The 23,522-nt window shown below is 36.9% G+C and overlaps 1 protein-coding gene across 5 annotated transcripts in view; it reads right to left on the bottom strand.

The window, feature by feature from the left end:
• TENM2 (teneurin transmembrane protein 2) overlaps positions 1-23,522 on the bottom strand; it is a 698,308-nt gene that overhangs the window by 616,072 nt on the left and 58,714 nt on the right. For all 5 annotated transcript variants that reach the window (XM_055812702.1, XM_055812701.1, XM_055812700.1 and 2 more), the window contains exon 2: positions 16,385-16,493. The gene's annotated coding sequence lies outside the window, so the exon portion shown is untranslated. The remainder of the gene's footprint in view (positions 1-16,384; positions 16,494-23,522) is intronic.

Consider the following 23,522-nt stretch of genomic DNA (forward strand, 5'->3'; position numbering starts at 1 on the left):
TTTATATCACTTCAGCCAGCTGTTAAAACCCACTAAAGCAGTGTGTATAAATCTGTCTTAATATTCACCATTTCAAGATTTCAGAAACTTATTTTAAAAATTTATGTAGAGCATTTTACTCCTGGAGCGTACTCATTTTTCTGTACATAATGCCACCTTATGAATGTACCCAAATGAACATGCATTTCCTTTCTCTTTGTAAAACAATTAGAGTGCTTAAATAGTAATTAAGTATACAATGTAACCTAGTGACAATTCCAGCATTTTCTATGTACTCTGAACGTTGGAACTGAAATATCATTCATTTTTTGCTTCCAATTATTAGGCCTCCTTAAAACTAATTAAATTCAAATATTGTTTATCTCTAATCAATGTCAGTACAATGGGAAAGAATTTGATACTTTATTTCTTCATCTAAGTGCAAATATATAGTGCAGCCTACAAGAAACTGCCTCAGAGACCGGATATAGAATTATCTACAGTCACACTACAACCTCACCAAATTTTATCAGGTCCATACACATTTTCACCTAATTTTCCCAGTATTTATGTTATTTTTTCATGAAAACTCAACATAACCATTTTGAGAAAAATATTTGGTATTACAATTTCTAGAAATAAGATGTGTAAACTATAAAAAAACACCTGTATGTTTTTAAACTCCCTGATTATGAAACCTTGCTTTGTTGATTTCTCAGCTAAAACTACTAATTCGGTGAGTAATGAAAGTAATGAAATGCAGTTGTTGATAATGTAAGATATATGTCTGTGTTTGACCTGATTTTGGTGCCATAAAAGGCACATTCACAGAAGGACATTTTTCCAGAGCTGATGCATTTTGAAATCTGTTCTCTCTTCTGAGAGCTCCCCGTAATTCAAGCATTTAAGAGTTCTCTGTCATCCTGAAGTGAAAAAGTTAAAAATGTAGGTCGAAGAAGTTGACAGAGGAGCAGAAAACGCCATCTCATAAGCCTCGTTATCACACACAGAAGCTAAAAATGCCACAAGAACAATTTTTCAGTCCTGAAGTCTGTTAGTACTCCGCTCTTCCAAACTGCAGAATATATTAAGTAGGAAGCATAACTATAAGCTTACCACTCAAGAAGTAGCTTTGTGAAATCACCAGTTTTCCAAAACTGAATGTGAATTGTACACTCAATAGAAAAAGGAACATAACTATGACTTGTGCGCCTACTTTTGCTGGCTTCATGAGTAAGAGTGAGCCTGTTTTACACATTCTTTGATAAGAACTTTCCAAAGAAAGTGAAATCATTGAGTTTCCATGTCAGTATGAAGGTTTAGCATTAAACTCAAGCAATGGGCTGCAAAAGCTAACTTAGACTATTTCTACTACTATACCGTTTCATCCAGTTTTACTTCTTTTTTGTGGCACAGAAAGAACATTTTCCAGGAACTTAACAAAGACTTAAATATTTTCTGTGCATTTCACTTCTTCCTGTCTGCAACCAAACTAGCATTCCATGTAGAAAAAGTATTATCTGCATATTAATCACTACTCATTTTTATGGTACCTTCTTATTTCTCACATTCACACCTGCAGAGGGTCCTCATTCTTCCAGTAGTATTTCCCTACATACACAATAGGCTCTGAGTTCTCCCAGTGAAGCAGTTAATTTTTTAACTTCTCATGTTTCATTATTAGTCCTTAAGTATCTTCCTTCTTTGTCTACTGTCCCTAAACAGAAACGAGCTAGAAGGAGTACATATGACTAACTCCCTCAAGGACCTTTCCTTTCAAGAAGCATAAAACACTACATGAATAACCTGGCTCCAGATCCATGGCAAGATGTAAATGGGAAAATTCAGCATCGGGTTGCAAAGGGGCAATTATAAGAAGTTTGTCTTCAAAGTCCACACAGACACATGCAAAAATAGAGATAGATATTTGACCTATGTCTAAATAAGTATCTTCAACAAAAGCAGCAACATGACAGGACCAAACAGGAATTTAAGCAATGAAGAGGAACCACATTAAACAGGCCACTTTCACACTTGAGCTCTAGAACACCTGGTGCACTAACAAGTTAAAAAGAATGGATTGATGTTCAATAGCTACATACTCAAAAAAACAAGAGTATTTTTTAAATTGGTATTTCATTAGTTGTGCTGTACACAATTATGTAAAAAATATGAAATGATACACAATTCAAAAACATCATTTAAAGATCCATTACATAGTTTCTTCTACAACAGCTATTAATCTTTAGACAGCTCCTATCAAGATTTACTGCATTAAATCACATGAGGAAAGAGGGAGCAATCCTGATTTACATTAAAATAGAGAAAAACGCAACAGCTCTGACATTTACCCAAGTTATCCTCAGGTACTTGGGCTCATCTCTTATTTCAGCAATGAAGTTGTTCAGAGAAAAACAGCTCCTACACATCATATATAGATGTGTCTGCTTCCTGCCAAGTGAGGTCCCTGTCAAATCCTTTTGATGTCCCAACCTAATGTGTATTTTATCATGTATGATTATTGTGTTAGCTCAGAAACATGGGAGCAAAAGGGACAAAAGAAATAATGCCCTCCAAATTAAGGTAAAAACAACTGAACAAATATCACATTAATGATTTAATTCAGGCAGACGTACTTCATTCTTTGAACATTAACAACAGAAGCATACTGGTTTGAAGGAGAAAGGAAGGAGGCATGCACTTTTTATAACACTACACAATGTTCAGGTAATATTCACAATGTTCAGATAACACTAATCATCCAATTTGCCCATTTCTAAGTACACATGCATTTCATGGTTATAGAGCTTCTAATTTATTGTACATGAAATAACATTTTAAAACAAAAGAAATTTCTAATTTGTCACACATGATAAAAATAAACATTTCTACCCATGCAGTTGTTCCTGAAACTGGGAAAATACTTGTACAGACGGTAAAGAAACAGACCTGCAACGTGTTTCCCACTTGAAGCACTTTATATTTTTGTTTCCACAAGATGCAAAAGCTTAGCATTACTTTCTGTTTAGCCTAATACATTTATTTTTAACAAATCTCAACTTTTCTTTAATTTCATAAGTAATTCCTTACTCATTCAAAATATTCTAGTGCAAATTTAACTTTTCAGTAGACACCAGTTCTTTTGGTGAACCAAAGCCTTTACACTCTTCAGAGTGTAAATACTCCTTTTAATACTCTTGCAACCAGGAAAGCAAAGCAGTGACAGCAATGATATTGTTAACTTTTTCTGAGTAAAAACAACCATCAGTCACTCTAATTCAGCAAATACTTCACCTGGGTTGGAGACTTTTGCTTTGCTTTCACCTTCAGTTCTGTATTTCCAAATTAGGACTGAACAATTTGCACATTTACTTATCACCGCAAGTAACACTTCTTAGATCGATACAAAGATAGTCTCCAAAGTAACAACTTTCACCACTTTACATGAAAATTTGGAGTCCTCATATGTGATTTTAACTTTAACAAGAACCACGAAACAGGAAACTGTAATGTTTTGTCTGAACACTATGTTACAAAACTTAACTCTAGACCCCATAGTACAAACTTCAACATACACTAATGTTTGAAAACTCAATAGGAGCCTTGTATTTCTCTACAGACATTTCAGTTTTTGGCAATCAATTATGCCTTTCTTGACAACTACATAAGGGCAAAAGTAGCTTTGCATATACACAGTAAAGATATTCTAAAAATTTTGAGACCAGTAAGAAATTGTCATTGAAAAAGAAAAATTCATTGTATCCTCTAACAGAATTAAAACTTAATTCATTAGAAATTGAAGAACTGTTTCTCATCTTAGACATTCCCTGTTCCCATACTGCAGATTCTTACTCTGACAATCTGGTATGGCTCCACAAAGGTCAGGGAAAGGCTTAGCTGAAGACCTATGGTTCACATGTGGATATAGGCAATGCAAGCTGTGCAACTGACAAAGCATGACCATTTGAACAAGGACTGACATTTGCATCAATTGGCCAAACAGTTCCCGTACTTTGCTTTAGTACAGTGAACAATTCACAGAAGCTATTCCCACAGGAAAACTTAATACACCTAAGTCACAGCAACAGTGTCTGAATTACAAACCACAGAAGCGTTAATTTATATGCAGAGTTAGGAAGAGAAGCAAGCCTCTTACACCACAAACAGTACATGTCTGCAGTTTATCATTTCAGCTAAACCAATACCAGTTTAAGGTGTCCTATCAAATGTCTACCTTCAAATTAAATGTATTTTATCTATATATAATAAAATAAGGTTGATACACAGCGTCTGACAAAAACACACTTTATCTACAGATTCTGATAGACAGCAAATCAAAATAATTCAAGCAACAAAATGCACTTTGTGGAAGTAGCTTATTTCACTGTGTAGGCTAAACGTATTTTGAGGAAGGATTACATTTTGTTTGGCAATTTATTTTATTGACAAAGCATATTTCATCAGATATTGCTTTGCATTTTGTAGACAAATGTATGTTGTCAAATACCCTATTTCCTTTGGTGGATGAAAAGTATTTTTCCACAGATTCTAAACATCTTTGGAGAGCACAATGGATTCCACACAACAGTAGGTTCTATGAAGGTGGTGGTGGGTTTTTTTTATAAATTTCTTTTAAAAAGTGTGATTTTTTTTAAGAGTATGCCTGAAATATATTTAAAAATGGCTTTCAGTATTGGTATGTGAGTGACTGATCTGTCACAGTAATGAATAATGATTATAGGAAGGTTAAAAAAAATAAATCAATTATTTAAGTAACTTTGGGTTCCGTAATTTTAACTTATGCAGTAGTTTTACTGGAAATTTACCCTCAACTCAAAATAAGTATGAGGTCTTAGTGCAGTAACTGCAAAACATTTGAAGACAATTACTTTTCATTACTTCCTTTCTGAAATATATTTTTTTTTGTTACAGGAGTACAGTGTCACTTTATCAGACAAAGAACACATGTTCTAACCTAGTGACAGAACCTAGATCCAACCTCAGGGAATTATTTCAGGTTGTTCTTAGGCTAGTTTTAACAAATGAACAAACAAACAAGAAAATCCCAAAAAAGAAAAACTACCCTCCTGACCCCCCAAAAACTGCTAACAAACCACAGATGAAACAGTCCTTGCAAGAATATTGATTCAGTGAATTATATTAACATAGTTTTCATGCAGTTATGACAACAGTTCAGAAAAAAAAAACAGATTTTGAATATTCAGTCCAGTTATTAACACCTTGATCATAACAAAAAATATTAACTTCACGTATATTTTCTCCTCTCTGTTACCAACTGTAACAACTTCAAGTTAAATCAGAATTGAACCTGAAACATGAAAATTTGTGTCTTATTCACATTAGCATTAAACTGACTGGGATTCATTCTTTGAATATCAAAAAAATATTCTTCATGAGAGTTCTGTCTTTAAAATCAACTTGTGGATAGACACTACGAAGAGCTGCAGAATTATCAGCTATTACCTTCAGGGGTAATTTCCCGAGAAGGTTAAAAAGGCACCCATTTGCTATGGAAGTATTTGAAAAGTTATATCCATTATACTTATATGGAAGCACTGCTGCTGAGAATGCCATCTTCGTCAAGCACCCTGCTTGCTATTTCTTTTTCACCCAGTGTTATTTTTGCACTCCACTTCAATGATAAAAGAATTAGTCATTTTCTTCTGTAATAAATTGTACCCTATGCAAGTACACAAACCCATGGACAGTAACAGATAGCTTGCACATGAAATCTAAACACAGAGCATGAAAGAAAATGTGCGGTTTAATCTGAAATACTCCATAGGAATCATCTACATGTATTTAGAAAGAGCACCAACATGTAAGCAATGATTTTCCAAAATCAAGGAAACACAGACAGCTGTTGCCCAGGGAAATTTTGCCTTTCAGTGAATGGTAAAGTGGGAAGAGGCAACAAGAGGAAAAAAATCCCTTTCATATTTGAAATGGCTGGATGGTAAGCAGAGAACACATCAGGTAACTGAAGTTCCTGCTCTTCCTAGCTCAAACCAACTTACACTTTTTCCACTTCGCACTCATAACCATTCAGACATTCCTACAGAATTAGGGCATCCAGCAAATAACTGTACTGATGACTGAATTATTTCTCTGACAAAGTTTTTTTTCACTGCCTGGTATGCAGCTATTGTGAAATTATTTACACCATCTCCTGCTTCCAAGAAAAGGCCTCCTGTTCCAACACTTCAGCTAGAAGAGAGTCAGAAGCTAACCTAATGAACGGTATGTGCAAGTGCACATGAAACACATGACCACAGATTTCACATACCCGTTCTAATTACTTTTATAGAATATGACACTGGCAGTAAGTTTACAAGTACTTAACTACTGTTATTTTATAGGATTGATATTTGTTTCACCTGGAATAAACTGAATAAACTCAACATTTGGGAATAACCATCTACTTTAGCAGCAAGCATCAGGCAGAACACCCTGCCTACGGAGGAGCAGATATCCATTGCAGCTGCCTGTGATTCCTCCCTGCCTACACAGCGAGACACCAGGGTTTGGTACTTTTGGAAGGCCCTTCCCTGCAACAATACCTGTCAGATTTGCAATGCCGTCCCTGGCGGCTACTAATGAGGTCCCTTCTGAGGTCCTCCTGCAGGTACCTTTCCTCTTCCCCCATCCACAAAAGTTACAGGAGGATGAATACATAACGGTGCCACTCTTCACTAAAGCCTCTCCCCTCCCAGCCTTCCCCACACCATCTTTCTTTGCTCACCTACAGCAACCTCACCCTGAGGAGCTCTGATAACCAGCTCCACTTTCAGCATATGATGGATACAAAGAGGAATCAGAAACGGTTTAATGTTTGTATTTTGGACTACTCTGCACATCTAACTTCAGTGCAGATGGCTTCTCCTACTGCTTCAGCAAAACCTAAGGGGGAGTATGGCCTGCTGTCTACAACTCCCAGGGAAATGGCATTTGGGCAGCCTGCCCATCTGTCTGATGCGCTGGCCAGTTAAAAGGATTACAGCCATAGTTTACTGCTCGCTGCTCCACCCAGCTCATCAGTTCTTCCATGGAGGAAGTTCTCAGTGTTCTTGGCCCTTATACATGCTCCAGATGGTTCTTTGGTAAAGCTTCTCAAAACCATTTTTGCCACCTACATGTGCCAGAAGTAGTTTCATGAAGAATTATTATTTTTAGGGTTGGAGAGAGACAAAGAAAAAGAAAGCATCAGGGAGAGTACAAGCATGATTAAAGACTGTAACATAACAGTAGGCTTTACTTTTTCCTCCTCTAATTCAAATTTTTGCTGATTCTTGGAGTAAAATTCAAGTAAAAGGCCTTCTTCCTGCTGTACACATACATACTATAGTCAGACAGCATTACAAATGATAAGAGAATATGCATTGCCGCCCAAAAAAAACCCAAAAAAACAACTGCACACAGAAGAAAATCTACAAGATACATATATACTTTGCAGAAGCATCCAAGAATACCTATTGTGTGGCTTCAGTGTGTAAATGCACTCAAAGAAGAATTTGGTACTACTGTGTAAAATGACTGACATTGCCATTCACTTCTTTGTGGAAAATAATCAAATTGGTAAAACACTCGCAGCTCCTCAGTAAATCCGCACTATTGCTTACCTTCTCATGCTTGACATGTTTGCTAGGGGATTTGAAATGTACAATCATGATCTTTCCAGGGACTGAGGTTAGGCTGGCCGTCATGTACAAAAGGCATAATATTCGCCTTTTATCAGTGTGGCTACACCTCTCCTCCTCAGACCAAGATGGTACACATACGGGTCTGGAATTAGACTTTGTTTGTGAAGAGCAAGGCAAACCCAGCATTGGGTACTTAGTCTTTTTGCACAGTGTCCATCATTAAGTGTTCTTGTCATCCATCAGTGGATGCATCAACACCTACAAATTCCTTTTGTAAATAGCATACACTACTGTAAGACCCCTGCTTGTTACTCTTGCTAGCCCTTCCTTGTTTAGCTCCAACTGAGAAGCCTTTCCAATTTCACCCATCTGAACTTCTTTTTCCACCAACATTGTTACTAATCTCCACGTGATGGGCTCAGTAAGTTAACACTATCAATAAACAAGTTTCATGCTTTGCACTGGTTTTCAAGCACGTATGCAGGTCCATCCATGTGCAGTTAGCTCTAAATGACAGTCACTTGACCATGGTAACAGCAAAAGTCCTTCACTCTCAACACTGCAAAGGTAAGTCTGCTTCTCTTGGCTTCAAGGGACTAGTTCATATCCCCATTCTGCAGTCCTAGCTCATTTCTTTCTATATCTCACTTAAATGTGCCAATTTCTTCTGGTTTAGGAATGCACTCTTAGCCACACAGACAGAGATTATGGAACAGTAAGCCCTTTTTAAACCAAAAAAACAGCTTTAAATTGAATTATAAAAAGCCACAGAAAAATACACAGTAATTTGAGAAAGAGAACCACTATAAACCAAGGTCCGTATTTTGAATTAACAATCCTGTTTCATATTGTAGGTTGACATACGAAAATTTATATTCGTAAGGTCATGCATATTTAGTCCTCTATGTTCAAGGCAAACTCTTCACCAACTTTCTTTGAAGTTGCAAACTAATAAAACATTAGGTGCAACAACAATCCACACATTGATACTAAGTATCTCCTAAATAAACCAGAAATAGTTAAGCTCACTCTTGTCTCTGTCATGCAGAAAATCACACAAGTGTACCATAAGAGCTGATTATAGCTCACCTAACCAGCACAGGTTAACTAGATAGCTATATTTCAATTAAAGAAAAAAGCCAACTGTTGCATGTCTTATTATCACACTAAAACATCTTGGCAACAATTAATAGCTACCCAATTCATAGAAATTGCTTTCATTATTTTTGAAGCAGCTACTTTCTTTGAATGTAATGACTAAGAAAAAAGAAACAGATGTTTCTGTTGCTAAGGAGATTGAATAAAAAAAATGAGATAAAGCAAATATTTAGAATATTTTTTTTAAAGAAAAGAAAAATTCCTTCCACTTGGATTTAACTACTTGCTTTATAACCAGCAGCACAGCCAGCCAGTGCATAACAAAACACCAGCGTGCTTCTTTTTTTGCATTGTGATTATTCTAACTGCAATATATCCTGCATATTTATTCTGGGACAACATAGCATAACAAATGAAGATGCCTAGACACATACCCTAGCATCTCTACATCTTGAGTAGCTGCAGATGCTCATTGTCAAAAGCAAATATCTGCATAATAAGCTAGATTTCTGCTAAAGCGAAGGAAACTTCAACTGTCCATGAAATGTGCCACATTACAGTTATGACAAAGCTGATATTAAAAAATAAGAAGAGAGATGCAATCTTGTAAAACAAAAAATATCTCTACCAGTAAGCAGATTGTTTTAATGTACATGTTCACATTACTGTAATTAACCTCGTGTTGTACAAGCACAGACCAGATTGTCAGGAGGTATAAAAAGCTAGGTCAGTAAAGACCTGTATGAAGTAAAGCTGCTTCTGCTGTACATGCTCAAAAAGGCAAAGTTATGCCCATCTGCCAGTAAAACAGGTGAGCAGGTGCTAAGTTAAAAAAAAAAAATCTCTTTCTACTGATTTTATAATACCAAAAATATAATTCTAAATTATTCTGCTGAAACCCATACTTTGAAAGTCAGGTATATCTTGCTTTTCTATAATAGATCATGTAAGACAATGGTAGTCATAATGTTTTTCCATTTCAGGGCACTGTAAACCTACTAACATTATGAGAAATGTTTATGTAAATGACAAATTTGTATAAGACACAGTGAAATTGAGAATAAGCAACAGCTTGAAGACAACTAGCAAACCACAGCCTTCCTTGCAAACAACTTCAAATTTTGAAGAAGGATAAAAGTGTCGAACAAAAATTATTTGTGCTATGAATCACCTTGCCTCATATACCTGCTGGAATTGCAATGCTGATACAGCATGGCATAATCTTGTCACTCTCTGATGCCCTAGTGACATGTTTTTCTATTGCATTATTAGCACCCTTGGAAGACTCCCTATTACGCAAAACTGATTTATTCTTGCAAGGTATCTTGCTCACTCTAATATCTCCTTCCCTGCAGTCAACAGCAGCCATCTCCAAGATGACATCTGAGCCTGTTTTCAGGCTTATTGTAACTGATTCATGTCCCAGCTTCAGTGGCAAATATACATAGCTGTCAGATGGAGTACTGAAGGGGGTAGCTCTTCCCAATACCAAAATGTCTGTAAACGCTGAACATTTTGTTTTCCCGCTGGGATGGCAGTTTAGCTCTATCTACTTCTGCTTTTTTTTGTATAAAACTTGATTTTTGAAGATCCTATCCAAGCAGATGTAGCTTGCCGACTAAAAATTAACTTGTGATTTGATTTCAGACTGAGTCAGAACTGGAGTGTATTTTATAACAGGCATTTAAAGCCTAATGAGCCAGTTTATACCTGTTATTTCTATAAACATAAACAGTGCAAAGCAAAATCCTGGAAGAAAATATCTAGTCACATAAGAATCCCTTCTCCTAAAGACTTTTTTTATCATTTTGTTTAAATACACAAAAATAAGCTGTTCATAAGGCCAAAGGCACCAGCCTGGACTGCAATGAATGGAACAGAAATGCAGCAGCTTTATCCACTCATTCCTCACGTGTGCTCTATTCCACCAAAAACATTTATCAGACACCTACATAGTCACACTACCTCAAATTCCAGTCACAAAGTAATTAAAAACAGGGTTCCTTCCAAGAAGGATGCTGACTGCGAACCTTTTCCTTTTCACAAGGCAGCTCTGAAATATTTCAGGTCAGGTTTCATCATCAAACGTGAAGGACTACATCATTTTAAGCACATAGGATTCCTTCTGAAAGAACACCAAGTTTCCTAGTAAGAATTCAGAAACTTCAGTATCCACAAAAATCTAGAATTGCTAGTACTGAGTTTTCAGTACAGGAAAGAATGGCTAAAACCGGAAATAAAGGGCAGATTACCAAGAGCACCGCAGCTAGGATTTTACATTTTCCTTCATGTCAGATACCCTTATTCAGTGCTTGTGGCAGGTTACACAGCAGTATTTCATAGGGCACCATCTGTGATGAGATCTAACTCTTTTCTTTGGCCTCTCCAAGGACAGCCATAGAATGCCATTTCAGAGTTTCTAGCCAAGATCTCTCCATTTCAGCCTCACTTTAAGTAGTCAGACAGTTATCCTAATCTTTTCCTCAAGCTGGCATTCTAGGTCAGCCTGAGTATCTACAGCATTTTCTTCCCACCTTTTCACCCACAGTCTAATATTCCCATAGGCCAAAAATTTACAAATTTATAAATAAGAGTTTCCTTTTTAAAATTATGACATATATTAAAACCTGCCCTTAGTTAGAAAAATGAAAGGTTAAAGTTCAAAGATGTTTTGTTTTGATTTTTTTTCCAGTCTCTTTTTTTAAACAGAAGCTCGTATCCCATTGAAGTATATGAATGATACAACCTCATGGCACAGGATGATTATTGTTAGTAAAATCTGTACCTGACTCCAACAGAATCCTTATGAAACACAAAATACTATCAGCATTTATCAACATTCAACATTGTATGCTACACAGTAATCAGTCAAAAATCCAGAATTTCAAACATCTAGTTCTTTGTAAGTACATTCTTACTTGAAATTTAGTGGTAATTCTGTGGTTTTATACACTTAGTTTTTCTCATTACAGCCTCTCAATCTGAATACTTGTATCTAGAGTCCACTAAAAATATTTTAAGATACAGGTTTGGCTGTTGCGGTTTTTTTTGGCAAATCATCCTAGACTTACTGTTCTGCTTGAATTATTCCCATCTTCCATACATCTGACAGAGGCCTGAATTTATCCAAAATAAGATTCAATTTCCCATCTATTCATGCAGGACTTGAGAAATGACAGCGTTTCATTTATTTCCTCAAATCAAATCTTGGGTCTTAAGAAATACTGCCAAATAAATTTCTCTCCCAAGAAGTATTTTTGCAGTGCTAAGGCCAATGTGTGGGCATGTGTCCTGATAAATTTAAAGTTGCTCCTAAAACTAAACAGGTTAAACCTCACTAATATTCTACTAAACTCCATAACAGACAGAAATGTAAATAAATACTGCCTCATCTCCCACTAAATTCATTTTAGTAGAACAATTATTTTGTTATATGGCATAATTTACAAAAGCATGGGCAACATCTTAATTCCAATTCTGTAATCATCATTCATATTACAACAATCCATTTTAATTGAATATATATCCTTGCTCTTTCATCATGCTGAACTACTGCTTGTAATTCCAGGAAACGTCTATTTTACTGGATTCATTAAAAAAAACAACCCCAAACCAAAACAATTTTCCAATGTACTGTTTCTTATTTGGGGTACAGATTTTAGGCAAAGGGTGAAGAATGGAATAACAACACTGTAGGAATACTGATTTATCGGTAAGTTTATAATTTAGAGTAATTCACTCTTAAGTAAGTTTTATGCTTACACAGGATGGTATTCTGCCTTTGCTGCCAAAATAGTTCCGCAGAAAAAAAAAAAAGTCAATAGCAGAAGTTACATTGGTTTTGTGGTTCCATTTCTGAGTGCAAATATTTATCAAGCTCTGATTGTGAGTTTGCTGCTTAGAAAATAAAAGGCAACTATTCAAAAACACAAGTATAGAAAAAAAAATCAATGGAAAGGAAATAATTTGCTTTAGGAAAGTATAACAGCATACTTAAAAACAAAATTGTTTACAACACTACATATTCAGAGAATATAGACTTTCTCCTCACATCTATTGACTACTAGTTCAGCCAAATGATATCTTGTATCTTTAAAGATACAAAGAAATGCACTTATGCAATCTGATGGAAGTGAATCCATTCAATGGAAGCAGAGTCTGAGGGTTTGTGCGAGGGGTGTTTTCTAGTGGTTGCATTTTGGTTTGGGGTTTGGTTGGATGGATGGGTTTTTTTGGTTGTTTTTTTCATTTATTTTTATTAGAGTGAACAATTATGAACAGCAATAAGCACAAGCACACTAGAAATTCCTGTTAACTCTCACTGAAGGTACCTCCCAGGAGCTGGCCAGAACATATTGCAGAATAGGAAGGTACGTGTGGCTGGCACAAGTGGCCCTGGAACTTGGCAGAAACCAGGCAAACAAGTCTTTGATATATAGGCTCAAACCCAGAGCATTAGTGTTGGTGATTGATGCTGTCACTTAGAAGAAGATCCATGAACGTTTCATAACAATCTGTATACTTCTGTTCCCTCTAAAAATAATTGGAAACAAATCAAACATGGCAGAGAGGCACATAAGCTTGATAGTAAAAAGAGAGTTACTTCAGCAATTTTTTCAGGTAGTTTTGATTCTTCATACCAACGTGAGTTTATAGGTGGCTTTCAAACCATACAGAATATGTTGGTTTTTTTAATGCAGAGTGGCAGCCCTAAAAGTGCAAAAGATTTTGCACCCTCCAGACCCAGGAGTAGAGCACTGAAGATGGCTGTGATTGACAGGCTGTTTTCTTCCCACTCGCACAGAAGAAGAGAATTTACAGTCAAGGTGTGTAAAACTAAGAAACTGACTCTTCCCTTGAGGAAAAGTCCAGGATGGTTTTGTTCAAGAAGTTAAACTTTTTTTTTTTTTCTTTAACGTAGTTACTTTCTAAAGGCTTTGATCCACCATGATGGGATGATAGCAGCCTTAGTTGAAAAGGAAAAAAATAAAGCCCCAAAACAAAAAGTAAACCTAACAAATATGCTGAAATATCGACAGCATCAGCCCCTGAACAACACAGAAGATGCTGGAGAAGGACACAATGGAGGGAAATGAGTCTCAATATTTGTTTGGAAACTGATGGCAAGTCTCTGTCAGTTGTGTAAAGAAAAAAATCAAAAGGCAGGGCTCAGAGGCTGGGCAAACAGTACAAAAGGAGAGTAACTGAGAAGTTAACAGCACTTTTTCATCACAGCAGTAAATCCACAGGAACACAGATTTAATGAGGAAAGCAAAGAGCGGACGGTACTGGTTGATCCCTGCATAGTCAACTCCAGAGCCTATAACAAGCTGAAAACAAGAGATGCCAGTGGCACCTGGGACAGAACTCAGGACAAATTCCCAACCCCAAACCCACAACTAAGGAAAATTCATTGTGGCATGTAAAGACAGAACATCTCCCAAAACCCCTAAGCCCCCCCAAAATAAAACCGCACAACAGCTGAAGCAATATACTGTGTGTGATCTTCTTGTGGTACTTATGTTCTTCCCCCATCCTGGAGGTCTGTGAGGACTCCTGTCTAAGCTGGAGGAATTGGTGGAAATCCTCATAAGTAATGACTTCCCTGCTAGTGAAGGAAGGCTCTGCTCCTAACGGACATCTCTGCATTAAACACTCTTCTCCTAGCATGTGTCTTGACTCCAGTCAAACCCACAGGTAACTGCCACAGCCATATGTGAAGGGGAGCAGTAAGAAGGAATTTTTTTTTTCCTCAGTACCTGAAAATCCTTCCTGGCCTCAATATTTTCCAGAGCAATGTGAAAAAGCAATATACAGGATCTAGCCACCATTATGAAAGGTTTAAATAGACACATTCTCAACCTCAGTTACTGCAGGGAATTATGAATGCAATTTTACATTCAGCTTTACTCCTGACCTGCTGTCTGACCTTGGGAGATCACTTGGTGTTACTCAGGTTCCCTCATAAAAAATAGGCAAGAAAACCAAACAAACTAAGACTACAGCAGGGGATTTGAGGTTGAGCTATCAGGGTGTTTTGAAATTTTCACAGAGGACCTATTTCTGCAACCTTTTCCTGACAAACTGCAGTTGAGATACAGAGCAAAAGCGAGAGCTTCTAGACCAACACCTTTTATCACTTAATGTTTGTTCTGCACAAATTTAGTGTGAGAAGTACTTGTCAATTTGTTCTTTAACTATTTGAAGATGGGCTACAAAGATACCTTAAAACAAATACATGAACTTTTACATAAAGTATATAGACACATTTATAAAAGTAAAAACAGTTTTCAGGAATCTCCTGTTTCATTTTTCTAGTTATACAGAATGGGTAGAAAACTGTCATGAAACTCAGACTTGTAAGAAAAAAAACCCAAAAAACAACAACCCAAAACCACAAAAATAACTCCACAATCCCACTGGATTTTCTTTCCCAATATGCAGCATTTCTGTTTTCCTCATTTTAATTTTCTTATACTACATACATTTTGAAAAGTCAAAGATTCAGGCACTCAGAACAATTTACTTTATACCTAAGGAGCACAGATCTTAGTGGTCTAAAACTTGAAGAAACACGGAGTCATGGGGTCAGAAAGTAACATTTTAGCAGAAAATATATAATGACAACCAACTGACCCATTGCTAACAATGCAAAAGAATGTGTTGATTTTTTCAGCGTGAGTGAAAATTCCTTTGGAATTCAGTGCTTGCCATACCTAAACCCCACAATTTTGCCATGCTTTGAAAGGTATGTGATACAGTTTAGAATGTTATCTTAAACCAACTCTAATTAAAAGATTTATTTTACAAGAGGCACAATCTAGAAGTACTTTCTTAAGAAATACTGCCACTGAATTAAATGGCTTGAGTAAGGGTTCTCAGATCTATCACAAATATTTACCTGTATTCAGTAAAATCAAAATCCACAAGAAAATAAAAAGCTCAAAATTATTTTTTTAAAAAGTGTCAAATTTTTATGGGAATCTATCAAATGAAGATTATATTTCCTTTACCCTTGAGCTACTACTAAGCAAGGCAGCCTACTTCTGGACACACTGGGATAAGTGTGTTGCTCTATGTAATTACATGAATTCCCAGGGCATATGTACAACATTTAATTAAATTATGGGGTGTCTTGTGAGCATTCTGTCCAGCAGTTAGAGGTACCACAAAAGAACAGCTACTTTGAAAAGTGGTTCTCTCCATCTTTTTCTTTGCACAGCATATATTATAGGGTATGCAAATGTACAACATTATGATATGCAGCCATTCATAAAAACAGTGTTTGTTAAGAATCTGAAAAGGCCCGCTTGAGTGAGGAAAATTTTGATGCCAGAAGCAATACATTCCTAAGATCCTCATTTGATCCTGAATTTGTCAGGGTGGGCAACTCCAGCAAATGAAAATCCATATAGGTAGGAAAAGGCGTATTTCTTTTAGTGCAGCATTCTGAAGTAATTCAGTTGGGCTGGAAAAGGCTGAAGTAGATTCTGTAAAGGAAAGTGCTGAGACAAATTGCTTTCCTCTACAGAAACACTTTCCTGCAGAGATCTTTCAAGGCATTTTTCAAGCATAGATGGAAGCACTTCGGACGACAATATAAACACATCTCAGAGCAAAACAACATACAAGTTGTGACTACTCACTGAAAAGGGAGGTCAGCAACGCTCTATTTTGCAGTCGTTATGGGTCGAGTCTTTAGCTCATCAGGTGAGAGAATTCTTAATGTGTTGGGCAATGAAAAGCAAGAAGGATCTGTCAAAGGAAAAAAAAAAAAACAAACCACACTAACTTTCAGAAAAATTGTAAAATGTAAACCCCCCTGTAAAATACTAGTTATAAAGCAAAAGATTTTTAAAAGTATTTTGGTTCTTATCTTTTTCAGTTTTTAACTACCGAAAGGGCAACACAACCTGCCCACTCCAGGATGTAAAAGATAATCTCTAGATGCATCGTTCCATATGCCTCTCATTTTCCCTCCTCCCCACTGCAAATGTAGACACTCAAACAATGAGATCGCTGTCATTTAATTTTTACACTGCTAAAACTAGCAGATAAGAATGGACCATGTCCTCTCTACCTAATTCCCAAAGAAAGAAAAGACATGATAGCCTTTTTACTCTAGGTATCTTCATTGCAAGTTGGTTAATTTAAAGTACTCTTAGATGTCACCACTTCGTAGGCCACTTATTACTTCCTCTGTCCATTTATTCTTTCCTTTCTCAGTACATAATACTTGATGCTACCTGTTGGTTCCCACATTTTCTTCAGAATTTTTGTTATCCTCAAAAGAAATATCGCCCAACATGCCCATAGCCTCAGCAATTGATTTATTTTTTACCTGGTCAACAAAACGATCCAGGCAGAGCCACAACTACTCGTAAGATGACTTGGAAAAACCATAGGTTTCTCCTTGCATTATAAAATCGAACAACAAGAAATAATGGGGAAGAAATGATTGGTCATGCTGCCAAAGAAATTTGAACAGCTGATACCACCCACTCAAAAAATACTGAATCTCCACAGGCTGGAGGTGGGAACAGACAAGCAAACCATCAACACTAGAGACAAATATTTCACAAATACATACAAAACCCTGTAAAGACAAGTTAATGCTCTGTACTGTTACACATGTAACTTTAAAGCAATTTTCTTTTAACATCAAGAGTATTTAACACTGCCAGCTTTATCTATTGCTTTCACTGAATTTAAATTAATGGTACTTATTTTTGGCTAAAAAAGAAGCTTGATGAACAGCACTACTTAACTGCTGAGGTCTATCTCCCTGGAAATGAATAGGCATAATTGTATTTCAGGCCAACAGCTTTCCATAAAGCATCAATTATTTAAATAAGACAAAGAATTCGATACACATTGTACATTAGTATCATGTAAAATCTTTAAGGACAGAATCATGGCATGAGATCGTCTAAGAATATGAATCAATGTGAAAAAATACCAGTGCTTTTAATTCACAAATGAAAAAGCTGAAATACAGATAACCTCACTAATTAGGGGTTGGAATGCAGTCTTTACTTTCATAATCTCCTTATTTTCACTATTATGGTTACTTTCTTTTGTATAGTCCTTTCAACCTATGCCTCGATGCAAATTACACTTCTATTACACAGCTTCTGCTTTGGTAATTCTGTGCCATTTACAGTATTTGCTTAAAATTGCTAATTCTTTTATACCTTCCCTGTTTGTATATCGCTATTTCAGCAACTGCTGAATTTGGAACAGAAACATTCATAAGAGTAGCATCAGTTTAAACACTGATAATCTACCAAGAAAAAGAACATTAAGTAATTTGTGAGAGCTAAAATCCGCCCCAATCAGGCTCATCCAAAAACTGGCAACCGGCTGCATGGGATCAACTTTAATCCTCAAGAAAGACCATCTTGTATAGGATTTTGAAAGTGATTATGCGGAGCTGTCAGCTAACAGAAAGACCCATGGCCACTCCCAGCTAAAGTTAGGAAGTATTTTGACTTCGAAAGCCAAACTAATTGGAGCACAGAGTGCTCCTGCCGAGACCCCAGGAGGACTCCTGGCCCTCCTTGGTCTGCTGCCCTCATCTCCTCCATGCAGCAGGTTGTAGGGAAGAGACAAAAGATCATGCAAAAACGAATTCAGGAGGAGACTAAAGTGCAGAGTTCTTCAGACTCACAGGAGATTTAAAACCATTTGATTGTCTTTCTCCTCTTACTGTAAAAAAACATGCAGCAGTGTTACAATTACTGTTTGCAGTTTCTCTTTTGGCCTGTTTCACATGTGAGGTGCAAAGAAAGATGAAACAGTTTAGCTATGATTCAATAAAAAGCCCACCAAAAAATAATTCCACTTAGTGAATTAATTAACAAACAAAAACATGTTTCATTATAGGGTTTTTCAGTAAACTACTTGTTACCAAGACCGGCTAAAAATGCAGTCTGATAAATTGAAATGTCTCTTTAAATTCTAACAAATAATTATTCACCTTGATGTGCCTTTCTGTAAGAAGACAGGTGAGAAATATTTTTATACATCTACAAGAATTTGCAAATAAGTGAAACCAAGCAAGAAAAGAAGCATAAAATAGATGGGATGGAGTTGTTCCTTTCAGACTTCTCTTATCATAACAAATAATACCAGATTATTTAAAGATAATCCTGGCAGATACTACGCAACCAGCATGAAAATAGACTACACTATTTCTCAAAAGAGAAGGCATGTCTCATGTACCAGCCTGTCACTGACACTAAACATCCTGGAGCCTGAGAGACTCTGTATCTCTTCTAATTTATCAGCACCTAATGATGAGAGATGAGTATTTTGTACATAGCAGGAAGAACAGGAGAATACCTTTCTAGTAGCTGCAAAACCATCCATTTCCTTCCCAGCTGTACCGCAAATTTATGACAAAAATTGCCATCAAACAGCCAACTCATCAGTGAAGAGGATAAATAAGAATTAATTTTGTACTGAAAATAAAGTAAAAAGGGTAATTTTGCCAGTTACATTCTTGGTAATCGTACAGGATGCGGGTGCAGGGGCACTAGTACGGCCGCTGGGGCCTGTGAGGAGAGGCTGATGCTGCCCCACACCAGGCAGGGCTACCCCACCACAGGTGCCCCACCACTGCCCACTCTGCACGTGTCTGTCACACTTCCCAGCGTTAGGGAAAATGAGGCACTTGGTAAGATCCAAAAATTCCAGCAGGTCCCTACTGGTACAAACACCGCACTCAGGCCACAGTCCATGTTGCCATTGAAATTTCAGCTAATACACACAAGTGTGAGTAACCACAGTAACAGTGTGCCTAATGAGAGTACAAAGAGGGTTAATTAAATGTAAAGAAAGGCTGTAAATTACTTTGAGTGCCACTGAAGTAACCAAGACAAAAATCCATAAATTTACTATACGCTGCAAGATCTGGTCCTTATAGAGTAATCTGCCAGTACTATCGAGATGGTATCTACAAGGAGTCAAATACGTAAAAACTTTGAGAGGGGATTTGGCACACTTCATGCTGTTGCGTGTCTTGCCCTAGTTAATGATTAATTAATGAGTTGTGTTTCTTAGAGTTTATAGATTACACATGCAGTAATGACAGCAATGGAATATCACGGCTGCAACCATATAAAACCCGGGGAGCTGCAAAATCTATACAGCACAGACAATATGTATTTTGTCTGGTCGGTACATACTTTATGTTGTAGTCCAGTATTAGTATTTTTTAATCACTAGACTGGAGGCTAGCCAAGTGACACCCATCCACAAGAATGTGGGGAAGTAGGATCCAGGGAGCTGCAGCCCTGTCAGCCTCACCTCGGTGCCAGGGAAGGTTAGGGAGCAGGTCACCCTGACGGCCATCACACGGCACGTGCAGGACACCCAGGGGATCAGGCCCAGCCAGTGCGGGGTTATGAAAGACAGGTCTGCTTGACAAACCTGATCTCCTCCTATGACAAGATATGTCTTTTCTTTGCCTCCTCCTGCCACAGTTTTAGTCTCCAACAGTTCTTTAAATGTGGCTCAGCGTATTGCCATGTAAGCATGTAGTGCCAGCACATGGGGCCGGGGTGTGTGCATATGGCAGGAATGAGCACGTAGGAATGTCCTGGTCAGGTGCTCACAACTGATAGCGGAACTGTAGCAGAAGACAACATGCAACCACTTATATAAGATGAGCCTCCTCCTGAACTCTGTTTCATTGATTTCACCCCAGCAGAAAACAAAAAATAAATAAATAAATTAAAAAAAAAATAATCCCAAAACAAACCAGCAGTCTTAAAAAAACACCACCATGTTTGGCTTCACAAGATTTAACTTGTTCTTACATAACATCTGATCAAAATACTGCATAAAGCAAGCATTCTAAGGAAAAGATATCGTCACACGACCACGCAAAGGCCAGGACAAATTCAAGTTCAAGATTTTAGTTTTGCCTATTGAGCCTTTTGCTTTTCTTCCCCACCTCGCATCCCCCCTTTTTTTGGCAATTTGAATAATAGCACTCTAATAGAGCCCATGTTTCAATAAAGACAGAGAGATGCTTGCAGAGAGTCCACTTGCAAGTAAAACTGGTACACAGCATTTAAAAAAATGAAGAAATCTAGTACTTAATATCAACTCACATTGAACATACAGTGCAAACTTTATATTCAATGTACAGCATTATAATCCTCAAAAAACTTTATATAAGTAATGCCTTATAAAATACCAAACATTCCAAAAGATCAGGGAATATCTAGAGTTTGTATACATTTGATATCTAACAGAGAGGCCAATTACTGAAAGTGATATTGATCAAAATCTAACACCCTTGACAAATAAAACTTTCAAGACATGTTCTTCCTCATCCTGACATTGATACATATAATGGAAATTAGGTTTATGAGCTTTAGGCCAAACTTGAAAGAAAAAATAAGATTTTTTTCTTCCTATTAGCCAGCAAAAGATGTGAGAGAGTGGTAATTAGTAAATGGAAATTGACTGAATTTAGGGTAATGAATAATAATAATAAAGCTTTTAACAGTCATGAAATTATAAACACAAGATTTTCAATATTACAGCTGTAGAACAAAAAAAGAAATGAAATTACAAAAAAGAAATTACAGATTTCTCAAGTATGTAAGTTCTGTACCGCTTGATAATTGACATCTTTCCAAACTTCTAGCTTAAAAAAATAATCCTTTTTTCTAATGAATATTAGTAATAGCTGAAGACAATGGTTTAAATTTTCAAGAGAAATACTGACTAAATTCAACATGAATGGGAATGCAGTCCTTGGAGGTAATAGAAAAGATCATGGCAAAAATCTAATAGCACTACTTCTAAGAGGCAGAGAATGAAATTTGCAGCTGAATCGTAGCAGAATACAAAACACAATACACCAGAGAAGTAACTTTGTTCACATCTTCACAGACACAGCAACCTTAATGCAAATAAAAAGAAAAGAAGTAAAAACGAAAAATATACCAGCCTTTGTGACATATCTACTGAAATATGTATCCAGAAGAGCAAGGAGAAAGAATGTAGAAGCTCAAGCGAAGCAATATGGTCATCCAAAACACAAAGGAGACCATGATTCCACAAACGAATTAAAAATGCTACAATGGAGTAACACTAAAAGTTGGTGCTTAACAAGCAGCAGCTGTAGTACCATCCCTGCAGGAAGAAGCCTCTCCTAGCATACGAATCAGGAGAGCTGACACTAATAAAGCAAAATTATGCTTAGTGAAAAAAAAATAAAATATATCATTCACCACCACTGCTGGGTGTTTTATCCATAGTCTGTATCTAGTTACAAAACAGTGCTTTAGATAGACTACAAACCCCTGGATAAAAAACTTCAAAGATTCTGTCTTGTTGCAGGCTATTAGGAGTTCCTAAACCGAAAAGGGGAAGAACCTGAAAGAAAAAGACCCCAAAAATCTAGAGGAGAAACTAAATCATATATTTTCCTATGAATTAAAAAAAAACAAACAAACAAACAAAAAAAAACCAAAACACCAAAACCTGAAAGGAAAGTTTATGAAATTTGTCAAGAACAGGACAGCAGGTATTTAACACCTAAAAATTATACTTCTTGTTTGCAAATAAAACAAAGGACTGGAAAAGCGTAGGTAAACAGAAAACATCTATCAGTGGTTTGAAGAGTGAGAAACAGACCAATTGTGAAGAATACATTAGTTTCTCAAGAGGAAGAAAAAGGAGCTGGATGGAGAAGGCAAAGTGCCTCAGCGACATTCATGGACAGCACGCTGGTGTGCAGCAGACCACAAGAAACACTCTGGGCTGTGCCCACCACAGCCTGTGACTCCGTAAAGCCTCTATCTGTATGACCAACAACAAAAACGTTCTCTCTCGATTTAGTTTTGCCTTAGTTTTTCTTTTTAAAGTAGCTCAATTAAGCAAGACATTGATCAGTGTCACTCTAGAGTACAGACTACAGCATAAACCTGTGCAATTACTAAAAAGTGCAAAGTGTTAGTGTACACACATGCATGTACAAACACCACAGCTAACTGTGACTCAACCAAGTCCAATGGATTCCTTGAAGTGATACAAACAAACAATCAAGTAGATAATAATCAGAATAAAATAATCAGGAGCTTTGCTTGTAAGCATGAAAATAAATATAAGACTGTATTTACCTACTTTACGCTGAGAGTTTTCAATTACAAAGGACAAAAAAAAATGGAGAAAAGAATAAAGCTCACCATGAAAATGCCAGAAGATCCCTAATTTTCAGAACCACTTGCAAAGCTTGAAAGATGGGCATCACGGTAACCAGATTCAAACAGCAACAGGCAGTTACTTAAGCAAAGCTGCAGACACCAGGGGAGGGGGAGAGGGAACAGAAGTAGTGAATAACCCTGTCAGGCCAAACACAGCTCACCTGAGGATGAAGGAAAGGAGAGCTACCAGAAAGTGAAGGGAATATCAGCTGGGGAAGGAATGTCTCTATCAGACATTTAGTACTGTTAGGAGCAGCACCTGGCACATGGTTATGGCTGGTTCGACACCTTAAATAGATCTTCAGCCTTAAATTGCAACACACCCTGCAAAGGAAGTCCTGGCCTCTGCTTCTTTGCATTGCACCAGCTGCTAACGCAGAGGCACCTGAAGCAGCTTCAAGCATTGAGAAACATGGTTTTGGTGGAATGAAGGAAACTGCAACCATTCAAAGCACCATCACCAGGCACCACTAGAAGTACAAGTATAATTTGGTCTGGATATAAGCAAATCCTAGCATTCCAATAAATGAAGACCTATTCCAACAGTATTTTATGGAAA

Source organism: Falco peregrinus, chromosome 8 (genome assembly GCF_023634155.1).
Source record: "Falco peregrinus isolate bFalPer1 chromosome 8, bFalPer1.pri, whole genome shotgun sequence".
Classification (NCBI taxonomy): domain Eukaryota; kingdom Metazoa; phylum Chordata; class Aves; order Falconiformes; family Falconidae; genus Falco; species Falco peregrinus.